Here is an 18,448-nt window from a genome sequence, read left to right on the forward strand (position 1 = left end):
GAACGTTATCAAGTCTCGGGAAAGGTCGAAAAGAAAACAACCAACTTTCTTTTCCTTTGACACTTTGCTTTGGACTTTCTATTCAGGGGATGCATAGATGAAAGTGTGTGTGTGTGTGTGTGTGTGTGTGTGTGAGAATTACCTTGTATTGGAAAGAACAAAATGCCATAGCCTTATCTACTAGCCAATGGCATGTATAGGATCTTAGAGATCTTCTAACAAAATAGGCAGTGTGGTACAGTATCTTTTTTAAAGTGTGGTATCAGCACATCACCCATATGCTGGCGTTGAGTCCAAACCCTGCATGATATCACAAAGACGGACTCTGCCTGAGGTCAGTGTTTAAGTTTTGAATCCTTTCATTGCAACCAGGCTGTCCAGCTCTGTTTCTTAACAGGACTTTAAATACTGTCCAGGCAAATACTTTACCAGACTCTGTGTTGTATTTAATGGTCCCCACATATTAGTTTGTGGCCCTTTTAAGTGAGCCGTGTGAAGCAGACTCCTCCCTCTATATGGAAGTGTCTGCATAATTTGAAACAGAGCACCTGGTGATAGGGTGAAGAGATGTCCCGATATTTGGATCTTTGTCTTATATAGGTGCCTATTACCCCCGACCCGATTTTTCACGCTTGCTGTCTGGTCACCCTATCTGGTGACCTTTCCCGTAGGTCCAGCCACACCGGGGCAGTGCAGTGCCAGCGCAGGGCTAGTTTGTCTGGCTGCACTGACAGAGTTAACACGTTCAGGGTGAAACGTATTTCATGTTTAGTAGGTCAGATGAAGGCTGCGTCTCTCTGGTCCCTGTTGCACACTGCATGTTCGCTCTTCTTTTGCATTGGCTGTTGTCAGTTACATAATCATCCCCTTTGGCTTGTGTGTTTCAAGGTTAACCCAAGGTCAAACTACATCTTGCTGGAGCTTAAATATCTCAGAAAGGTGATATATCGTAAAAAGCCCCATTAAGTCAATTGAAAGACTCCCATAACAATGGAGTTTGGATGAGGCCCTCTTTGTCATTCTGGGAAAGAGGGTTGAAGTCTAAATCCAGCAAAGCACTTATGCACATGCATAAATTTAAAACAAGAGTAATCCTACCGAAGTGCATGTAGTTACATATGTTCTTAAAGGTTTAGCTTAGCAGGGTAGAACTACTGGGAGGGGACTTCATTTGGGAGGTTTTTATACTTTTAGCCATTGATTCCAATGTGTGAGTTTTGTGCATCAAATTTTATACCGGCACCTAGAGCTTTGGAGGGCTACATTGTTAAAATAATCTGAAATGAACAAATTCAGATGTAATACAACAGTTATTGTGCAGTGAACAACTACTCCTTAATTCTTAAGATCATTTAGTGAGACTTGATTGAGGGGGAGGGATAGCTTGATCAAGGGGGAGGGATAGCTCAGTGGTTTGAGCATTGGCCTCCTAAACCCAGGGTTGTGAGTTCAATCCTTGAGGGGGCCACTTAGGGATCTGGGGCAAAATCAGTACTTGGTCCTGCTATTGAAGGCAGGGGGCTGAACTTGATGACCTTTCAAGGTCCCATCCAGTTCTAGGAGATAGGATATCTCCATTTATTTATTTTCATCATGAGAATGACACTCACCACACTCACCACAGTGTATTTTCCACTCCATGCATCTGATGAAGTGGGTTTTAGCCCACAAAAGCTTATGCCCAAATAAATTTGTTAGTCTCTAAGGTGCCACAAGTACTCCTCGTTCTTTTTGCTGATACAGACTAACACGGCTACCACTCTGAAACCACTCACCACACTGAACATCTCCTTGTCTATCCAAAATGACCCAATCCCAACCATGATATGAATCAGCTAAAGTAAATAAATAAGTAAATGTACCTTTTATTAATTAAAATATACCCGACCCAAAGCAGGGCTTTTGAAGCAAAGAGCCAGAGACACTAGGAAGTACGCTAAGGACTTTGCTATCGCTACGGATTTTATGTAGAAGGCACCCAGACACTATGGTAATAGGCAGCAGTATAATACAGGTAGACATTTCCTTCACAGTTGTAAAATCTATCTTCCTCACATAGCTGTTAAACCTTAATAAATGTGTTCTAATACAATCAGTTGGAGTATTTTTTATCAGACACTAATTACTGTCTGAGAATTTAAATTATTTTTTTCCTGTGCCTATAATCAGTGTTTCCCTGACTTGACTTCTAGCCATAACTAACGCTCCTTCCAAAACTACCTGCACCGTGGCATGAGAGGAACATCATAAAGCCTTTCTGGTACCAGCCTCTTGGGTTGTAATTTACCTCTGAGCAAAGTTGGAATAGAACTGTCATTTGAATTGGGTTACACACCTACCTCGCACAACAGTAAATGATGACACGAGCTGTGAGGTTCAGAAAGGGGGAGAATGAAACACACTTAAGTGAGATCAAAAATTGGCCTTTATTTACCAGTTGTTATCTAGAAAGATATGTGGACTGCTGTGATGTTTAGCTGCTTCTTCAAAGCAAACCGTCTGGAACGCTAGAGAAAGGGCCAGGTCGGATTTACATCAGGCAAGAGTGGTTTCAATGTGGATTTCAATGTGGATTCTCTTCTTTAATAACCCCTACTCCAGTTTAATCCACCCCAGTTTAATGTGTGCCTACCACATACAGTGCCTTACTGAATGTTCAGTTGCTTTCCATAGAACAAAGTAGGTTGACAGAATGCAAACTTCACCTGTTGTCCTTTGATTTAGGAAAATTGTGAGTTTTAATCTTTTGTGTTCTGCATTTAAGATATGGGAGGGAAAATGCGTAGATACCTCCATTTAAATCTAAATTTTGACTTTTCACATCTAAGTAAAATATCTGTGTGTTTCAAAAGAAAAACAAAAAACAAGCAAAAACCAACAACAACAAACAAATCCCCAAACACAACTACCTATGGATTTGGAAGAATACAATCTTTTTTCTTTCTTTCTTTCTGATATTGATATACTTTCCACATCATGATTGTTGCTCTCCTCATGTCGTGTATGTTCTTCTTTTTACTTTAAAATAAATTTTATTGAGAGAACAAATAGAGGAGATCGTTAGGAGGAAATATGCCGGCATTGGTTTGTATAGAGAAAATATGCTGTCTGCATCTTGTGTCAACCTAAGATGTGTTGTTTGGTTTAACATGCCAGTCACTAACCAAGCAATAGAACCAATCACAGTCACATATACATGAGCTTGGGTTCTTGCATTTCGGAGACTTTGTGTCAATCTAAAATAGACTGATAGGTTTTAGGGCCTGAAGGAACCACAGTCTGACCTCCTGCCATAAAATGTCAAATGTATGGTCCGAGAGAATTATGTGACATTTTTGGTACTCATCTTTAACCATACTGAACCAGAAGTAAACCAGTCTTAACGTGGGCCAGGCTGCCTGAGGTCACAGGTTCAGGGGAAGGGACAGTTCTTGGAGGTGATCTGAGGGGGTGATTTCTGGTAAGGAGATATCCAGCCAAAAAAGCAGCAGAGCTTTCCAACGGGCAAACAGGTAGTGCAGGGTTGACCATCCTCACCCAGGGGTATATTGCTGTAAGTGTTCTGCTCTCTTCAGATCATGGGGCTACTTTCAGGGATGACACTGTGGGGCATAGGATTGTACACTATGAGAATAGACTTGGTCGGGAAATGAATCTCAATTGTTCATTTTGGTTTCCATTATCTCATTTCTTTATAAGTCTTGGGGTTTTGCAATCCTGACATTGGCCTTGGTTTAGCTATAACAGAAACTAGTAAGCTTAGTATGTTGCAATTGCTGATAAAATATATACATCACATCTTGTGCTGATTTTACAATGATCTTTGCTTTAGAAATACCATTTCCTTGAAGCACTCCTATCTATCTATCTATCTATCTATCTATCTATCTATCTATCTATCTATCTATCTATCTATCTATCTATCTATCTATCTATCCTATTTCTGCCACAGACATTTCAGCTGAAATATGTGTAGCATGTATCTGAGCAGGGTAAGTGTAGCTGGTCAGATTTTGTCACATTGTGTATAATAAAGACTTTAACTTATTTATTTTTTTAAGAGAAGAAGCTTGCAGACAGCTTCGAATACCTGCCTAAGGACAAAATGAGCTGAGGTTTGTAGATAGCTTTTTAAGAAATAAATAAATGGAAAGATTTTTATGTTGATAATAAAAATAACTAATGCAGAACTTTTTGAACCAGTGCCTGGAGACACAGACAGATGTGGGATTTTGAAAGGATAAAAATTTGAAATCTGTTGGCAGGTAGTTGCTATAAAAATGTCTAGGCTTCCTGCCTCCTACAATATACCAACATCCAGGCGAATGAAGATTGTCTGAGAAGGTAATGATGACAAGATCAGGTTCCAAACATCAGAGATCATCAGAAACCCCCTCAGTTCAGATAAATTCAAAGCCAAAGAGAAGCAGTTAAGAAACCAACATACTTTATTACTGCATAGTCTTGGGTGTTTTCAAACTTTGAAAATACTGAGGTTCGGGGGAAATGGCTGGAGGATGTTTGAGTTTGAACTATGTGCTAGAACCAAGTGCTGGTTCAGTGGAACGAGCTGTCAGAGCTTTATGCAAACTTTCCCCTCCATCCCCCCCCTGCTCTTTCTGGATTTCAGAAAACTTTCCTCATGGTGCTGTCTGTGGTGTGTTTTCACTTTGTGTTTTGTGATGGTGCCTTTTATTAGAATAGGTAATGTAGAATAAGTCACATGATGGAGTTCACATGGGACTTCTCTTGTGCCCCTGATTGGCTGAGGCGATGCCATGTGGTCAGGAGAGTCAGCTAATCTCCCAAGAAGCCATTTTTCACTTGGTTTCTGAGTCACAGACTGCATTTCAGTTCACTTCCAATCCAGCTGAAAAAAATCCAGGATGTATTTTTTTTCACCTGATTCCTGGCTCTTTTGTGTCTTCCTGAGTCTGGCAAGCGGTTGGCAAACATGTTCTGATCTGTAGTTCACCCAGTTCTTGAGAGCTCTTATTCTGATCTTCTTTTTGGCATTTCTGATTTCACAAGGGGAAGTTTGTTTTCTTGATATCTGAGTGTTCTCGATTTAACGATTAGTGGATTCTTCCATGATAGGGCCACAGAGAGGATAATGTCACTGCACAATACTGTTAACAGTTACCATCCCAGATCGACCTCTGCCACCTTCCTTTTGGAATACAGCTATAGGTCTGTGTTTCTGTTCGTTGCTCCTTCTTTGACATTGGTGTCTCATTCTGACGCCAGTGTTACCCTTGCCAAATTGCAGCCGATGTCCACAGCCTGGCAGGTGATCTTCTTATTTGAGGAGAAATCAATGACATGGAGTCTGGGTATATTCTAAATGTAACTTGCTTTATTTACACATGAAAACCAGTTCTGAAAAGAGATGGTCAAACAGCATGCAGGACGATTCCTTCTTCTAGCAGTCTCAGTCCAGCACCAACGCCCAGTTCCCAGGATGCCTCAAGAATTTACTTGAATTTGAGTCTAAGGCAGAAAGCAAATTCTCCTGCTACTCTCACAATTCCCCCTCTCCCAAAACTGCCTCTACACAAAACCTTACGTAACCCAAAACTAACAACGCTGCATGTCTTCCCAAAAGTCATAACTTGCCTGCACCCACTGAAAAAGCACTTATAAGGCTATGGGTAACAGCGTCACCTGGTGATGCCAGTCACAATGATATGTATGAAACATCTTTGCCTGACTCCTGTGTTTTGGTTCCCTTTAATATTAATTTCTATATTACACATATGGTCTTTCACTGAAGTTTGCACATTCTCAGGTAGCCAGCCTAGTTTACCTGTGAGACACTGTGTGTGCAGTTTCCTGGTCAGATTCAATACTGCTTTGGCTACACATTGACAACAGGGCTTCTGCAAACCACCAGCAATGCCTGTGATGTCCCAGCGAGTCATAACTACAGGAGCATAGCAAAGATATCATAGCACTGTGCTAAGTGGAAACAGAAGGATTCACCCAGTTCTAGGGATTTGATTGAATTCAACACTCGGCCACAAGGATAAAGGCCGCATTTTTCCTCTGGTTGGGATGGGAGAAGAGAACATAGTTCTGTGTCCTTTTTATCCATGTACTGTGCTTTCCTGAAAGACAAACGGGATCTTTACTTATATTTGCTCAGTCTTATTTTATACGGAAGCTGGGCTTTTAACAAGCCATAAAATCATGAATGGCTTGACTGATTTCTGAATTCAATCTACAGAAACACTTGCACTGAGAATTCATAGACAACCTGAAGACTTTCCCCCTCATGCAGCTGTGGGGATGGGAGCTTGGCGGGGGGGATGACTTGTATGACTATCGGGTGCCTACTCAAGCCATTGCTCAGAACAGTGCTGTAGGGCTGTAAAGAGTGTTGGGCCAAGCCATGCTCAGCTAAACTTGTCATGTGTTGCGCTTTCGAGGGTGGTGGAGAACTAATGTGGCAAGGGGGGCATTTGGATATCACTTTAAATGGATGGACTATTGACTTCCCAGTCAGCCCCATTCCTGAAAAGACACAGGACTCACACGCTGAAATCCCACTTGCCGCCCAAGAACCACGTGCCTCAAGGTGTTCCATCTCCATCCTGTGGATTTCAGTTTACGCTTGTGCTTGTGTAACCTACTGCTCAGTGAGTGTGAAGTACCCCTGTCTGTGCCCAATCCACAGAGCACAGCCTGGTTCTCTTACAGCTCTCAATGCGAGAGCCTGGCTCTTTGGCTCAAGCTGTAGAGACTTTACACTTTCAGCTCTGGCGGTGCCTGGTTTATTGCCTGGTGACGGCCAAGATGGTGGCTTGCATGTTCATCTTTCAACTTGGGCCACAACGTGATCTGGCTGTCTCTTTCTATAGCTCGTGACTGCAAACCGCCAACTCTGTGGGTGGGTGGGTGGGTGTGCAGTCGTTGTTACTGTTTTTAGTGTCCTCGGGACAGCATGAAAACAGTGCATCAAAGCCAAGACAGAAATTAGGGCAGTAAAGGCCACCAATTGTCCATAGCATGCATACGATTGAGAGAAGTAGGAGCTTCAATATGCTCCTTCACCCACTGGGTGGCAATGTAGCACATTCATTCAAGAGTAGGGCAAAACCCAGTTGTAAATGGTTCTTTGTACTCCGTGCGTAGGCAGTTGTGCTCGCTCTCTCTGTTTACTTTGCTTTATTTTTTCTGCAGAGAGATACAATAAACTCTGTGACCCTATGAGCCCCTCAATGCCAACTGGCAAAGTGTGTCACAGTCAGGTCATGGGTGGCCAGACCTACTAGTCAGAGCCAGAGGCTGCGGTCACAAGGCAGGAGTCAGCTGGGTCAGGATACCAGGAGGTCAGAGTCAGGAGACAAACTGGAGGTCAGAACCACCAATCAGGAAACAGGCCTCGTCAGGGTGCCAGGAAGTCAAGCCATGGGAGCAGGAAGCACAAAGCACCCCGTCCAGAACAGAGTGGAGTCCAGTTGTTCAGACAGCTTCCTGTACCTGCTGCTAGCTTAAGTAGGGCCAGCTGGCCAATCAGTTATGCTGGGACTCCACCAATAGGACTGCAGGGGGTGGAGCCTGGGTCCTAGGTACGTAAGCATCAGCAAGCTGCCAGATGGCGGGTTGGTGCATGATGGCTGCTCCTATAAACCCCACAGAGCAGGTTGTAGACCCGTGGGTGTTGACAAAGTGCTGACTGACATGTAATGATAATTCCTATTAGGCCTGACAAACTTACTACACCTAACATATTGCTGTCATAGTATTCATCTATGAAGAATGTTGTGTAAGGCGTCAAATAAGAGCTTGTATCATACTGGCTACTATAAGTATTGGGAGATGTACGTCGGGGGGTATTCATCAAGAAGCCGTAGGTATGTACTAAAAAAAAATCAAATTTAAGCTGGCATGGTTGGAAAACAAGTTTGTCCTAGACAAAAGAATGTTGATTTGCTTGTCTGCCTAGGTCTTGGGTATAAACGGGTCAGGGTAAGCCAAAGACAATGGGAATTATATTTCCATATTGAGTGAACAGGGAAAGCAAGTTAACTGGAGGATGAGACGAGCAGGATGGCCTCACCACACTGGGGAATAAGCAATGAGGGAGAAGAATTTTATCTGGGGGACATTTCAAAGGTTTACTGGACTATAAGACACAGCAAGGAGAACGCCTTGGTTTTCCAGCACTGAGGGAGCATGAAAGCTGGATCCTGGCCTGGGTGGGTTAGTAAGGCTGAGAGGCTCCTTGAGGTGAGAAACTTAACTTAGACAAAGATTTTAGCCTGCTAGAGTTCTGTTTAGTCTCTCAGAAACATGTTACGCTTCTGTTTTATTTCTAATATGTCTGTTTCCGTGGTCTTGACTCAGTATCACTTAAATCTCTGTCTTCATTAATAAACTTCTCGTTGTTTTATCCTGAGCAGATCTCAGTGCTGTAATATTAAGCAAAGTGTGAATGCTTAGGAGAATCAAACAAGCTGGTATATAAATTGTATCTTTAGAAACAGTGAACTTGGTAATTTCTGTGAATGTCCAATGACGGGGGCTGGATACTTGAGGGGAACCCTCTTCCATGGGACTCAGGAATGGAGGTGAACCAAGTTTTACCTGTAAGGGCTGGCAGAGTCCTGAGACATTTTTTGATAGGGAGCAGTCACCCAGTTTAGCACCAGCAAATCTCTCTTTTGCTAAGGCAATGGGGTAGCAAGGTCACCCAGAGTTCTGGGCACCCCAAGAAAGTGTCACAAATGCCCACTAAATAACTGGCACAGTCTTAGTCATCGGAGTTTGTTTTATCTAAATCTTTCTTGTCAAACACTTCATTTTCTTAAAAAAAAAAATCCTAAGTCTCTAACGCAGCCAGTGTTGTCTGGAGGTGACAAGCATCTTTCTTCAGAATTTAGCTGATGCAGATTTGCTCAGTCACTTTTAGCTGGGTCCTCCTCAGAGCATCCTACCCTGTTTCCCCGAAAATAAGACAGTGTCTTATATTAATTTTTGCTCCCAAAGATACGCTAGGTCTTATTTTCAGGGGATGTCTTATTTTTCAGAAATGAAAAATGCCTTATTATCGGTGGATGCCTTATTATCGGGGAGGTCTTATTATCGGGGGGATGCCTTATATTACAACGAGAGGCAAAACTGTAAGTAGGCCTTATTTTCGGAGGATGTCTTATTTTCGGGGAAACAGGGTAACACCACATAGCTTATTCCTGCTGCAGCTCCTCTCAAAGGCTCTAGGATCAGACATCTCCTCTGAGGGCATGTCTACACTACAAACTCAAGTCCTCTGTTAGGTCGACTTACAGCCACCACAGTAATTACTGCGGTAGTTCATGTCCACGCTGCCCTCCTTCTGTTGGTGGTGTGCGACTTCACCAGGAGCGCTTCCATTGACTTAAGGGGGAGTGTGGGGAACTGAGAACCCAGGCTCTCAGCTTTGTACAGCTCCCCGACGGGAGTCCAGCTGCCCGTCCCTCCCCCCGGCTCTTGGATCCCTGCTCCTCGCTGGGAGCATGGCTGCCCCCGGGCTCCCGTTCTCCACCATTAACAGGGCAGCCGCTTGGGCTCCCAGCAGGGAGGTCCATGCCCAGAGCCTGGGCGGCTGCCGGGCTCCCAATGGGGAGCCAGGAGCCCGGGCAGCACTTGGGCTCTTGGTGGGGAGCCTGGGCAGCAGGCCGGCTGAGAGCAGGGAGCCGGCCCCAGGGTGACAGCCTGAGCCGTGAGTGGCTTTCTTGTCAATTTCATGACTCTATGCTGGACCCATGAAATTGACAAGGATGACAGCCAGCAGTGGTTTCAGAGTAGCAGCCGTGTTAGTCTGTATCCGCAAAAAGAACAGGAGTACTTGTGGCACCTTAGAGACTAACAAATTTATTAGAGCATAAGCTTTCGTGGACTACAGCCCACTTCTTCGGATGCATATAGAGTGAAACATGTATTGAGGAGATATATATATACACACATACAGCCAGCAGTGGATGTAAGTAGCCTGTAGTGTCTACACAGACACTGCATCTCCCCAACGACACCAACATATGCCCTATGCCTCTCGTGGAGGTAGAGTTATGATGTCAAGGTAGTAGGGCACTTACATCGGCGGGAGCAAGGCTGGAGTGTGAACACTGACACAGGTCAACGTAAGCAGCCTTACATCGACCTAACTCTATAGTGTAGTCCAGGCCTGAAATCCTATAGGAAGTGGTGTAAAAGGATTCTCAGATACACCCAAGAAAGACTAGTTGTGAGTGGCCTGCGGAGGGCATGTGGATCTATTCTTTCACCCCTAAGGGGGATCCAACCAGAGTGGGCTTGAGACAAATCCATCTTCGACTGTACCGTGCACGTTTACAACACTATGTAGATGATAAATATTGCAAAATGTAAAGCATAGGGAGGAAGGCCTGAGCCGCAGTGAAAGAGACCTGTGCTGCCAACTGGATTCTGTGTCACTAAAATCCAAGAAACCCTATTCTTCCGTCCATGCCTGGGTGCTAGTGTCAATCAGAGTTGGAAGGGTGCATCAGGTGTACCCCTGGCTGTATTAGTTATCATGCTCTGCTCAAGGGAAAAAGTGTCCAGTTATCTAGCTTGTTTCAAAGCTACTTCCAGTGCCTTGAGGCTACTATTTGTCAGCCCTTGCCACATAAATTGTTCCTCTTATCTCTCACCTGGAGGTGCTCTGTTGCCTGCTCTCATCCAGTTGTGCGTAGAGTGAAGTTGACAAGGGAGGGAGAAGAGGAAACCAAATGGGAAATGACCATGAATTTGACATTGCTCAATCGGTGATTTCTGCTTGCTGTAAGACTACATTGAGAAGATTAGGAATGAGAGCAAGTGTACTTTTCTGTCTGTGCCATTCAGTTCTGGAACATATGATTAGCATCCATGTACTGCAAACTCCCACTAACCAACAAAACCTGCCACATGACATTTGTATACTAACTCCCCCTCGCTCTGTGTTTTCCACCTAACTTGACAGATGTGCTGATTCTGATAAGCAGGGCTTTGTCCGTTTGAATCCAGGTTAATATATCTCCTTTTTACTTATCCTTCATGCAGTGACATGGATATTGACTGATACTTTGGACACCAGCAATCGTAGTAACATGCCTTTCTTTAGTTTGATTCTGACAGCAAGGAAGAGCCCTCATTTATTTTAGACGTAATTTCCAAGAATCACAGGGGTCCTAATCCAGAGAGTAAAATAATGCTAGGAAAACTGGTTATTTCACAGTTTGATTCTGATTTGGCTCTGAAAGATCACTTAATTGGAGTGCTGTCTACCTGCTAGAGTAGGGGACTGCAACTGAGGACTCCTTGGTACCATTCCTGGCTCTGCCACTGACTGCTGTGTGACTATAGGCAATTTAATCTTTGGGACACAATGGACTTCTCTGTAAAGCGACAGAATGCCCACATCAGTGGCGTTGGGAGGCTTCCTTAATTCATGCTCATAAAGCACAAAATATTAGTATCACAATTGCTAAGAACTCAATATTGCAGCAGTCAAACTGCAGCTCTAGGATCAGACCATAAAGTCTGTTATGATTAGCAGTAGTCGGTGCTCAGAGATGCACATGAAAACAAGCAGTATGTATGGCTTTCTTTCCATCTTGCTGCCTTTGCCACATCCTGTCTAGGAAACAGACTTGCACAGACAGGTGTTGCAATTAGCATGTCCAAGGGTTGTCTGGATTATAGTGTTTCTATTCGAAACACATTACTATACACTCTAACACGTACTATTCCCTTTATATCTCAGGTAGGAATTCTCTTTTTCCCTCTTCTTATACCCTAAATGCTTTCAGTCAAGATCTGAAAGACTTTTGTGGTCATTAAATATTTAAAGATTCCTTCTTGCAAAAAGCCACTGGTCAAATTCCAGGGTGAGTGATTACATTTTAAGCCCCCCCCCAAATTTCATCAGGATACAATATCCTTCACTTCTTGCCCTAAATTGTTGTCACTTTGATGAGTACTATAAACAAATTGTGTGTCAGTTCTACCCCAGAGATGGTTGCATATCCGCAGTTGCAAAATTATTTCTACCGAAACAGACTACAAACCGGTGTCCAACGGGCTTGGGGGACAATACACAAATTTGGCAGCTACACCATCAAAGTGTTCCTTCGATGTGGCAAATGCTTCATTTTGTGTTTCACAAAGGACAAGTCAGAAATATGCAAGTGGGCAAATGCCCACAGGCAAGAACCTCTATTTTCAGAACTGAAACATTTCTCACTGGTCCCCTCAGCAGCATAACGTGCCATCAGGAACCAAGCAAGGAAACCTGCACCATGGCAGATGCATTCTGGATTTAACACTTAAGTTCTTACATCGCTCTAAGACACATTGGCAATAGGGAATGTGGTCATAGACATTTTTTCCTGCTCAGATCCATCCTTCTACTTCTTATCACAAGGAACAGTGGTTATTTCTAGGTCTTACTTACTAAGAAGTCTTAGTTGGGAGAGGGCATCTATTGGTTTCACTGAACCTCCTGTTTTTTTGGCCAAATTCCCATCCCTTCTCATGGACAGCCTTCTTGCAGCAGAACCAGTGAAGTTCTTCTGTGCAGTGTTACCAGCTTTGCCCATTACTTTGGGGTGCGCTCATTTATTAGGATTATTCTTCGGGGGGAGAGGGGGTTCTGTACTTCTGTCAATTTACTACTTGTGTTCTCATATGGAGCTCTACTTCTCCCTGCTGCAAGTTCCCTCCCAATGGAGCTATCCTGCAGGACCTAGGTTCCCCAGGGCTTGGTTCTTCCAGCCCCAGAATCAGATGAACACACACACACATTAACAGAGCGCGTCTGAAAGGACCGGGTTAATCGGCACTCCCAAGCTGACCCCTTATATGTCCCTGGACTCAGTAGGTTGGGTCGAGCAGCACCTCCAAGCTGCCACCCTCATATGTCCCAGGTTCCGCACATCTCTATCCGCACTTTCACATTACAATTGTTCTGGTAGTAACCCACTTGATGAGCAAACCCCACTGGCTTTTTGGGCTCTGCAGGGATCTTTAGCTTAGGTACGGGGAGCGTTGCTGCAGAGCAAATGGGGAAGCCAAAAAACACCCACGGGGGGGGGGGGAGGGGGGGAAGAGAGAGAGAGAGAGAGAAGCAACCAGCTTAACCGTGAAAGTTATTTATTGCCTAATAACCATACAAGGGGAGCCAAACAAACAAAACAGTGATAATATTAAATCTAACTTAAATTTGATTATAAAAGTCCGGTTTAGAAAACTATAAGTGATCACACAAGTCAGGGTCAGAAGGCTATACCGAGAGAGAGAGCGTGAATCCATCGGGGGTCTCAAGTGGTGGTGGTAGCTGAGGGTCCGGAGTGCTGGAGACAGGCAGAGCCCCCAGCACGATCAGTCAGGAGAAGATGAATTCCCAATGGAAAAGATGCAGATTTTGGATCCAGGCATCAGAACACTTACTTGAGCGTGGGTAGGGGTTTTTGTAGAGAAACAACAATGGTTCAAGGGAGAACACTAGCTTTGTTTATGTGTAAACTGATGGCTCAAGGGAGTATACCAAAGTTGTTTTGTTCAGGCTAGACCATAGGAGCTGATCATTCCTGGCTGTGGGCAGTGTTCCTTCCAGGGAGCTCACAATGCAATTAGGGAGCTTCACTATTTTGGATACCAATAAAGGATTTATTACTAGAATTGGTCTGATCATAGAATCATAGAATCTCAGGGTTGGAAGGGACCTCAGGAGGTCATCTAGTCCAACCCCCTGCTCAAAGCAAGACCAATCCCCAACTAAACCATCCCAGCCAACTGCTGAGCTGGGTGTGTGCAGGCGTGGGTTCATTAACATCTGGAGCAGAGATCCCCCATCATGCAGTGCTTCCCTACTTTTCTGGTCCCAGAGTTCCATGCAGTTCTTGCTTTGGAATCTCTGTTCTCCATTCTGTTTGCTAATGGAGATGCCTCTTTGTCCCATCTTCCATGCAAATGAGGCTAGGGGAGTTTCCTTAACCCTCTCATCCTTATCCCAGGGGTATCTGTGTGTCTCCCACAGCCTTTCCATTGCTTTTTGTAAGTTTTTCTTCTGATCGGTTTTGGTTCAAGCAGAGGCTGGGGTGGGGTGGGGGGAGAAGGTCTTTCATGAGTCAGACAGGCTGGATACTGTGCCTTGGTTCCCCAAGAACACAGAGCTGCTAGGTAACAGCAGGGTGAGAGAGTGAGATTTAAAGAGTCCGTGCAAGGGATGCACTCTGTGCAAACTGAGTAGCCAGGGATTTGGGCGTGGGGCCTAGAGATGGGTGGAATCCAGTGGGTCTATCAAAAGCCCACAGTGAGATAACAGCTTGGGACCTTTCTTTGCCCTTTGTTTTTACTCTAATCACACAATCACATAGCCTTCTAATATAAACCTGTAGTATTTGGTCTGGTTCTGTTCAATATCTTCACCGATGAGGTGGATAATGGCACAGAGAGCACATGTATAAAGTTTGAAGATGATACCAAGCTGGGAAGGGGTTGCAAGAACTTTGGAGGACAGGATTAGAGTTCCAAATGGTCTTAATAATCAAGTTTCACAAATACAAAATGGGAAATGACTGCCTAGGAAGGAGTACTGCAGAAAAGGATCTGGGGGACATAGTGGATCACAAACAAAATATGTAATACTGTTGCCCCCCCCCCTCCAAAAAAAAAAAAAGGCAAACAACATTCTGGGATGTATTAGCAGCCGTGTTGTAAGCAAGAAACAAGAAGTAATTTTTCCATTCAGCACTGTTGAGGCCTCAACTGGAATATTGCATCCAGTTCTGAGCAACATACTCTGGGAAAGAGAAAGTTGGAGGAGAGCAGCAAAAATGATTAAAGGACTAGAAAACATGACCTATAAGGAAGATTGAAAAAATTGTGTTTGTTTAGTCTGGAGAAAAGAAGACTGAGTGGGGACATGATAACAGTTTTCAAGTTCATAAAAGGTTGTTATAAAGAGGAGGGTGATAAATTGTTCTCCTTATCCATTGAGGACAGGACAAGAAATAATGGGCTTAAATTGCAGCAAGGGAGATTTAGGTTAGACATTAGCAAAAACTTCCGAAGTGTAAGGGTAGTTAAACAGTGGAACAAATTACCTAGGGAGGTTGTGGGATCTCTGTCATTGGAGGTTTTTAAGAGCAGGTTTGACAAATGCCTTTCAGGGAAGGTCTACATAATACTTAGTCCTGCTTCAGTGCAGAGGACTGGACTAGATGACCTATCAAAGTCTCTCCCAGTCCTACGTTTCTATGATTCTATGATGTAGGTGAAAACCAGTTCTCTGAATCCAAATCCTTCTGAATTTATGTGTGAGATATGATTAAAATGCCCTTGTTCAAACCTACCTTTATAGTTTTGGTTTTGGGTCAGACCCAAAATCAGAAGGAGCTCATTTCCTGGTTCCTATTTAGCCCTAGGCTAAAGTTGCACAAAAATTGTGTGTGCATTTGATCTCAAAGACTTGTCTAAACCTGATCTGGGTCTTAACATGGTCTCCTCAGCCCATGTCTAATTTAATATGCATTTGAATACAAAAGGTTTCTTGAGGGAGTCTTTCACCTCTAGGTCACCCTTTCAAATCCAGTTCAGGCCTGTCGTGACCAAATGTTACTACCATCTGATGACTCATCTGTGTCCTGTGTGAGTGGCTGGTTTCAGTCCAGTTGCTGGTGGCCAGCTGCTCAAATCGCACAAAGTGTCATAGCTGACACTAACTGGAAGCCTCTGCAGGGGGGTCAAAGAGTGAATTGGCCTGGCAGATGAATTAATACTCAATGTGAACCACTAAAGTGCTTCATGTCTTCAAAGTGCTTTCCAAGCCAGGCCTCAGGAGGAGAGTATTATTATTAATGCTGTACTGGTGAGAATAACAGGCAAAAGGTGAAAAAGTCAGGATTAGAACTTCAGAATTGCAAACGCCAAGTCCTGTGCTTGAACCATTAAACCAGCCTTCACCTGCTCTCTCAATCCTACCAATGGTCACTTCAGAGCAGGATACACGCACACTAGGGCATTGTGTTCCTATTCTGTGGATAAACAGAAGCCTGCAGTCTTTAGAGCTGTCAGTCTAGCAACTTTTATGAGCACTATATTCATCTTATTTACTGAACCCATGGAACTAAAAGAGTATGTGATACAGTGGGCTCTTTCCCAGTCTTTTGGAAGAGTTAATAGCTATATTAGATTCGTGTCAATATCAGCCATATAGTAGTTGACAACATTCAGTGCCAACACTCACCAAGCAGGGATACTTGATACATTGCAGTATCTCCTTATACACCTCTACCCCGATATAATGCGACCCGATATAACACGAATTCGGATATAATGCAGTAAAGCAGAGTTTGGAGGGGGCGGGGGGGGGCTGCATGCTCCGGCGGATCAAAGCAAGTTCAATATAACGCAGTTTCACCTATAACGCGGTAAGATTTTTTGGCTCCTGAGGACAGCGTTATATCGGGGTAGAGGTGTACTTAGAGCAGGGCAAGTCTTGACTTTTACATGGCAACCAGTGTAGTTGGTGGGGTATCCCATCCACAAAAGATGATGGTTGTCAGGCTGTGGTCCATGTGTTCTGAAGAGCTCTTGCATTTGTTTCATGAAGAGCTGGCAGGTCACATCTGGTGTCATCACCACTTCGATGGTGAGAGCTTCTTCTACGGTTGTCCACACTCCTCATTGAAAAGATGACCCCAGAGGCTTATCAAGGCACTTGGTATCAAAGAGCAGGAACCAGCCTAGATGCCCTCTCCTCCTATGTACCAGTGGCTCCTTGTGTGGACATCTTGGCTGCGTTTCTCCCCTTGTTTCCAGAGGAAGGGGCAGAAACATGAGCCACCAATAAATAGTCAAAAATGAATAATAGCTGTAGTTGCCAGTGGGATGTTGCATGATTGTGAAGGGGGGAAGGTGACTTGTTAGATGATGAATAGGAGAAGATGGAAGAGGTGATGCATGTGGTTGCAAATGGGAGGAGGTTGTCCATGTGAGTGAAATGGGAGGATCTGTCTGTAATAAGGCCCTTCATTTTCAGTAACAGAGGGGTAGCCGTGTTAGTCTGAACCTGTAAAAAGCAACAGAGGGTCCTGTGGCACCTTTAAGACTAAGAGAAGTATTGGAGCATAAGCTTTCGTGGGTGAATGCCCACTTCATCAGACTTGCTTATGCTCCAATACTTCTCTTAGTCTTAAAGGTGCCACAGGACCCTCTGTTGCTTTTTTCATTTTCAGTGTTTATTTTGTTTAAAATTGCCCCTTCAAATAAGTGAAAATCAGTGCAAAAAATTAACTTCCCAGTTTTCTGGACAAATATCAGGGTTAATATTGGGTGACGGGATGACAGAAAAAAGCAACAACTAGAGAAAAGTAAAGAGTATTGAAAGTGAAAGCAGTTTAATGTTGTGGTTTATTTCATGAACTGTACATTAATAGTACGTACACGTGTGTGTGTGTGTGTGTGTGTGTGTGTGTATGTATCTTTCACTAAATTGCCTTTCTTTAACAAATAGACTCAGGTGTACACCTAGACTAATTGTTTATTAACATAAGCAAACCTACTTAATGTTAAGGCATTGGATTTTCTTAACATAATTAGTACTTGAATGGTGCAAAATTTGAATGAAAATCAATAAAAATTGAATAATAGCTTTTGTAAAACCTGAGAATTTTTCAGTAAAGATCCTTAAAAACTGAAAATGAAGGGCCTTAGATATGGCTTTCAAAGCCCCGGCTCTAGACCTTCTGTACCTCCAAAGGCATAGCTATATGCAATGAAAAATATTCCTTGTGGTAATCAGCCATATTTTAAAAAAAAAAAAAAAAAAGTAAGTTTTGTCAACCCTGTCATTTGTATGGCACACACTGGGAGGTGAAGAGATGGGTGGAGTAATTAGTATAGAATATCAGGGTTGGAAGGGACCTCAGCAGGTTATCTAGTCCAACCCACTGCTTAAAGCTGGACCAATCCCCAGGCAGATTTTTGCCCCAGATCCCTAAATGGCCCCCTCAAGGCTTGAGCTCATAACCCTTGGTTTAACAGGCTAATGCTCAAACCACTGAGCTATCCCTCCAAATCAATCTAAACCTTCACCTAGTAAAAAGCGACAGAGTCCTGTGGCACCTTGTAGACTAACAGACATATTGGAGGATAAGCTTTCGTGGGTGAATTCCCACTTTGTCAGACGTACTCACCCACGAAAGCTTATGCTCCAATATGTCTGTTAGTCTACAAGGTGCCACAGGACTCTTAGTCTGGATCTGTAAAAAGCAACAAACACGGCTACCCCTCTGATACTTCACCTAGTGGTAGGGTTACCATATTTCAGCAAGCAAAAAAGAGGACGGGAGGAGCCCCTCCCCTGTCCTGCCCTAGCCCCGCCTCTGCCCCGTCCACTCCCTCCCACTTCCCACCCCCCTCAGAACCCCCAACCCTGCCCCTGCTCCTTGTCCCCTGACTG

At 43.9% G+C, this 18,448-nt stretch overlaps 1 protein-coding gene across 1 annotated transcript in view; it reads left to right on the forward strand.

Moving 5' to 3' along the window:
• Positions 1-18,448, forward strand: part of AGBL4 (AGBL carboxypeptidase 4) — a 1,388,984-nt gene that overhangs the window by 1,217,888 nt on the left and 152,648 nt on the right. The gene's annotated exons all lie outside the window — the stretch shown is intronic.

Source organism: Malaclemys terrapin, chromosome 8, assembly GCF_027887155.1.
Source record: "Malaclemys terrapin pileata isolate rMalTer1 chromosome 8, rMalTer1.hap1, whole genome shotgun sequence".
Classification (NCBI taxonomy): Eukaryota; Metazoa; Chordata; order Testudines; family Emydidae; genus Malaclemys; species Malaclemys terrapin.